Raw genomic sequence first — 6000 nt, forward strand, 5'->3', positions numbered from 1 at the left:
ACGGCGGTACCTAATGAAAACCCGAATCCCTCACAGTGGGTAAGGGTGCATCTCTGAGAGTATCCCTGTTTCTAACATGGTTCACACATACAGTCATAAACTGAACTGCTCTCATACCATCTTTACTGCGAATCCGTGCATAAGCAGATCCATCATCCATGACCTTTGTTTCCATGCGCATCTCTGTAATGAATGGCTGACCAAGAATTATGGGATAAGAGCATGAATCCTGCACAAAGAAATGAAAATCCTCCTCTACATCACCAATAGAAACCCTGACACTAGGGCAGGCAGCATACAAATCACCTGCAGTGTTATTGGCGGCTCTCATACGCCACCCATGCTCTACATCCATAGGCCATCTATTACTCTCATAAACCTCCACGAACTATGAGATTAATCTCTGAACCATGATCAACCAATGCAACATAAGGAACCTGTTTCTCTCCAATCTTTACCATCGTCTCTGTAGTTGCCCTAGCCCAATGGCTCCGGGAAAAGTGACTACGCGGTATCATGACAGGCTCATCAATTTCAGCATAATGCATAGGCTGAACCCTCTTCTCTACTTGCGGAAAAACAGAAGCATTATCAACCATAACCTCATCCTCATCCTCATCCAACTCTCCAATCAAAACTCCCTGTGTATCAGTGGTAGCCAATGCATGTCTTTTCCTCTTCAGGACCTCCTGAAACTGATCCTGAAACTCTCTTTTTGAGATGCCCAAAATCTCAGAAATAGTGAAAGTCACCTCACTGCCAAGTATCTTATCATTAAAGATTTTCTTCATGTCTGTAGATGTCTCAATATCGGACATCAATCTGAATCTTGGCTGCTTTCTCTCTCTAGGCTCTTGCCTCTTTTCTCTCTTTTGAGCATCCTCCATCTGTCGATCTGGCCCTGGTCTTGAAGACGGTCCTGCAGTAGGTGGAGTAACAAACTCACCCCCTCTAGTCTTCTTAGCTGCACTTGGATTTTCTTCATCCCTCTTACGCTTCTCCTCAACAAATACATCTGCACCATGAGATTTAGCCAAATAAGCATAAATAGAGTACTTGTCAACAGGCGAGTCCCAACCTGTCTTTGATCTGATGCTAGAGCCTGCACTAGTCAAAACAGTTTGCTGAATTTTCCCTTTGTTTGCAGTCTCCATAGCATAAGTCCATAGCGCTGACTGAGTCTCTGATCCCTTCTCAATCTGTACTCCATATGCAGAAGCATCACCTCTAGCTGTCACATAAGAAGTACGCGCAGCCATGTCCTCCACTAACTTCTTCATTCCACCTTTACCAAAGTTGGTAGCAAGTGGAGCTCCTGTCTCAGTCAACCAAATCTTACCATCTTGCCCCCAATATACCAAATTCTGCCTCCTTGCATCTTGGAAAGAGTCACAATCCCTGCAATGCTGATGCTCCGTACTATCACACAAAATACATCTCCGATCTCTCCTAGGAGCACTAGGAGCACTCCTAGGTGCAGTAGGAGCACTAGAAGAAGTAGCAGGCGCAGTCGAAGCAAACTGCTCCTTCAACTTACCCACCAACTCCGCTTTGACTGACTCCAGTGTCAAATCTGTGATGCCTTTGATTATGTCATCAATAGAGGTAGGCACCGATGGAGCGGATGGTTTTGGAGCAGAAGGTGTAGGCATCGGTCGTGGAACAGGAGGAATAGGTGGAGTAGAAACAGTAGGCACAGGCATAGGCCAAGAAGCTGGCTGAGGAGGAGAAGAAATAACAGGGATAGAAGTAGGCATAGGAGCAGATAATGGTGTAGGTGTCATGGAACCATTCTGTAGGCGAGTCTTCCATATCCTCCTCTTGGTCAAAGTCGAGACTGCATCCTGAGCATCCTGCCAATCAGTTTTAAGACCCATAGGCTTCGTGCGATCTTCAAGAAGCTCACCCAATTCTTCTTGAAGAGCAGGATCTGCAGCTTGCAAGAAAAGCTCAACTTTTTCAACATCCAATGCTCTTTGTTCAATGGCATCAAGCTGACTATACCTCTCTTCGAATTCTCGAATCAACTCCGAAGCAGCGAGACCTTTGTTTGGCATGTAGACTCACTCTCGGAATGACCGCCGAGTAGCCATACCAAAGTCCTCAAGGAAGTATTCTTCTTTTAGAGCCTTCTTAAAATCTTGCCAATGTGTATTTTGAATAAAAAGATCAGTCACTTTTGTCCTCAAAGCAGGTGTGACAAGACGAAGGAAGTACTTACTCATAAGTCCAGCAGGAACTCCAAAAAACCCCATCTTGATCTCATATGTCTTCAAATATGCTGAAACATTACGCCCGTCAAATAGCTTCTTCTCACTCTCAACTGCTTCAATAGCCTTAGTCGCGCTGTTTGCATTCTCCTGCTCTGAATAGAGTTGCCTTTGCTGAGACAACTGTTGTCGATGCAATTGTTGTTGCTGCTGCATATACAATTGTGTTTGCTGATTTTGGAGCTGCATATACATGGACATATTCTGCAAAATCTGTTTTAGATCCTCCGTTGAAGTACTTGACGCAGTAGTCATTGATGGAGCTGAAGTAGACGCAGCTGGAGTTGTAGAGGAAGCTGAAATAGAGGCTGAAGTATCTCCCATCCTGAAATTTCTGCGACGCTTTCACGTCGGGCTCACCAAAGATGTCGAAGGGATTTGAAAGCCAAGTCGCGACCACAGAAGTCCTTGTTTAATTTCAGGATAGAAGATCCAACTAGCAAGAATAGGCTATTCAGGATAGTATGTCCATTCAGTTCACATTTGACAGGGACAGAATTTGCAGTCCTTATAACTCTTTGCTTCCATAATGCCTTTTCTGTAAACCAGGTCCTTTATCATTAAGCTTTCCCTGTTTCTTTGTAGATTATACAACATTTGACTCTAGCCATCAATCTTTAATATCAACATGTTTCTGTAACAGCAACAACTCAGTAGTCTTTTGTTTGTAGTACAGAAATTTTTTTTCCATATGCATCATCAGTTTCATACAGGACATAATCTAAATGACCTTTGCTTAGAAGTTATCCTTCATATAGAAAACAGTGGGAAGAACAGGGGAGGTAACAGTGGATGAATGTTTGAAATCGAGAAAAGCAAAAGAAGCAGATGACATTCTCTGATCTGTAAGGGATACTAGTAAATATCGAGCACAGGGCACATCTCTGCTGAAGACACTTCACTTATATCTACCAAGAGGGAATTGCAAAAAGTACTGGTATGTTTAAGCATAGGAGATTCTTCAGAAGGGAATCAATAGGCTTTTCACAGGTCATTCCAATTATAACACATGGATTTTCTTCTATTCATCAATTTTCCATAGGACAGGCATGGCTAGTAGCAGTGATTGACTGTTCTTTCTCGAACTCCAGGCAGTTGAAATGGTTGAATTGTCTTCTTGGTAACTTAGATATGCCTCGACAAGGATTCCAAGGTTTTATCATAACGTGTTGAATAGCAGTCTCACCGGTGAAGAAGCTTTTCATAGAACAGCAAAGTCATGGCGATGGAAATCAAGAGGCAATCCTGTGTTGATGGATGTTGATGAAAGCCACAGGAACAGAGCGAAGAAAAGGCAAGCTGCTATGCAAGAACAATTGTATAATAAGGCTACAAACGCGACAGAAAGAAAACAACTTCTGGGCCCTCGATTTGCAGGCTATGGAGATGAGATCAAGCAGCTGCTCCAGATCACGTCGCATTGGTTTTCAGTCGCTTTGGTTTTCCACGCTGAAAATATTTCAGACGGATCTGTTTAATTCAGAGTTGGTATTCCTGTGTATCAAAGTCCATAGCATCAACTTCCTCACCACTGTAAGTAGTGGAAAACGAGTGAATCACCAGGCCGGCAACCTCTGCCTGGCCATATTCAAGCCTTGAGTGCGTACTTTCTCCTGGGAAAGTACATTTCATTTTTCTTCTGTTTCTCTGTTTTCATGTTTGCCTGATGCTTGGTAAGCCTGCGCCGAATAGCCCGAGTCTTCTTGGGGCGCAGATCAAGAGGCAATCGCTTTGCCTTTTTGTAAGCAGCACGAAGTGCAGCTTTCTGGTTTTGGGACAAGACTGTAAGAACCTGGGCAATAGAAAGCCTAACTACTTTGATTTTGGATAGCTTGTTAGGAGCACCACCGGTGACTTTGGCGACCCTCAGCAGAGCAAGCTCTGCCTTCAACTCCTTCAGCTGGCCCTGCAAGTTGGCTTTGCTCTTGGTGCGCAGTTCATGAACCTTGATCTTGGCCATTGCAAAGCCAGAACCGCGGCAGGAGCAGCGATGGAGGAAAGAGCCGTGTCGATAATACCTTCTGAGGGGAAAGAGTTGGTTGTGGGTCTTCCTCAACATATGCGTTTTTGTTCCCCTCCATTGCTCCTCCCTTCGATGACCGAGAGAGAACTTACATTAGCCACCATTGCTGAATTTTCCTGCGCCACCGAATCCTCTGTTTCTCCTTCTCGTTCCTCCTTTTTCCAGTAATTCCCTCCTTCTTTTTCTTTTGAAAAATCCATTTTTTTAGTCTCCTCCTTCCATGTTTTCTGCGCCTCCCTTTCCCAATTCCTCTCCAAAAGCGGCCCTTTCTTTTCTCCCCTTCCGACTAGTAAAGCAGCCCCCAAATTAGTTTTTTCTTGAAAATAGCCGACTAATTAGTGATATTTCGCACATATTCGGCTGCCCCATTCTCTATTGCCTGTGGTTTCACATGCTTTCAAAGCTGTAGAGAACATGAACTCGTCTGGTTTCATGCCATGTTACTGCATTTTCTCGAAGAGTTTGAGAGCCAGTATCCCCTGCCCACGCTGAGCATACCCTGCAATAATTGAGCCCCAAGAGACATTATCTTGTTTAGGCAGTCGATTAAAACATTTCGTCCATCTTCCATCCTCCCACATTTCACATACATGTCAACTAGTGCATTGCCAATGGCCAAATCAGATACAACACTGTCCAGTGTCAGCTGAATAAATACTAGGTTCCCCTGCTCAATGGCTCCAATGTTGCCACAAGCTTTCAAACGAACCCTTGGTCACAATCAAAGTGGTCCATGAGATTGCATCTCAAGTCACCAATCTACCAAAATTCCTTATTCTTCTCTGTCTTCGGCATAAAATTCACAATGTTTTTAGATTGGTCAAAATTGGGATTTGAACATTAGCATTCCTCGTTCCCTTTTTCTTTCTCGTTAAAATGTGTGTGCAAGGTGCATATTGGTTTGCATGTAACTAGCTTGTTGCTTGCACGTATGTGACATCAAGGATACCGTGAATTCTCATGCTATTCTTGGAGTGATCAAACCATGTAGTAGAATATTCTTTTGGTAGTAAAATCATGTTAATATGGGTGTAATCTATAGCATCAAAGCAGTTGGGAAGACCTTGATGGGATAGGAATCAATCCTACACCTTGTCTAGCTTTGATTGGGTGGAGACCACTAGATGAAGTGAGTTCCATGCTTTCATGATTGCATTCACTACCTCATGGAGGAACTTAGTCTAATTGAGTAATTGCAATATCAATAATGCTTGCAAAAGCCAACAATCCATGCCAATGACACTACCACTGAGCAATCTAACTCTTGCCCCCAAAACAACACGGGTTATAATGGGGTGATAATCAACACTACAGAAAGTAAAACAAAGTCCCTTAGATTATTATAAAGTGTTTAAGGTCCCTTAGATTATTATCTTTCCATTGAAAGCTTAATCTAGCCTTCTAATAGTTCAAATTTAATTCAAAATTGATAGATTTCTTCATTTTTAGGAGTTGCAAACCCACTATGGGGTTGTGAGCACCGTTATGGAGACTACATGGTTGGGTATAGCTAAATGCATTTTTTAATTCCAAATATGTATTTAGCATGAAAAGGCTTATATTTGAGTATGCTCTTCTTTGATAAACACTATGAAGCTTAAGAACTTACTTTGGAGTGGTGAGTATTGCTATGGAGACTACAAGATCGTGGGTGTAACAAATTGTCTTTTTTATTCTAGATTTGTATTCCAATGCGGAAAAGCATGT

The 6000-nt window shown here is 42.9% G+C and overlaps 1 pseudogene; it reads right to left on the reverse strand.

The window, feature by feature from the left end:
- Positions 1 to 3844: 3844 nt before the first annotated feature.
- LOC148036073 (large ribosomal subunit protein uL29y pseudogene) lies at positions 3845 to 4282 on the reverse strand (annotated as a pseudogene).
- Positions 4283 to 6000: the final 1718 nt, after the last annotated feature.

Source organism: Lygodium microphyllum, chromosome 5 (assembly GCF_053477565.2).
Source record: "Lygodium microphyllum isolate KBCC chromosome 5, Lygodium_microphyllum_v1.1.10, whole genome shotgun sequence".
Classification (NCBI taxonomy): Eukaryota; Viridiplantae; Streptophyta; class Polypodiopsida; order Schizaeales; family Lygodiaceae; genus Lygodium; species Lygodium microphyllum.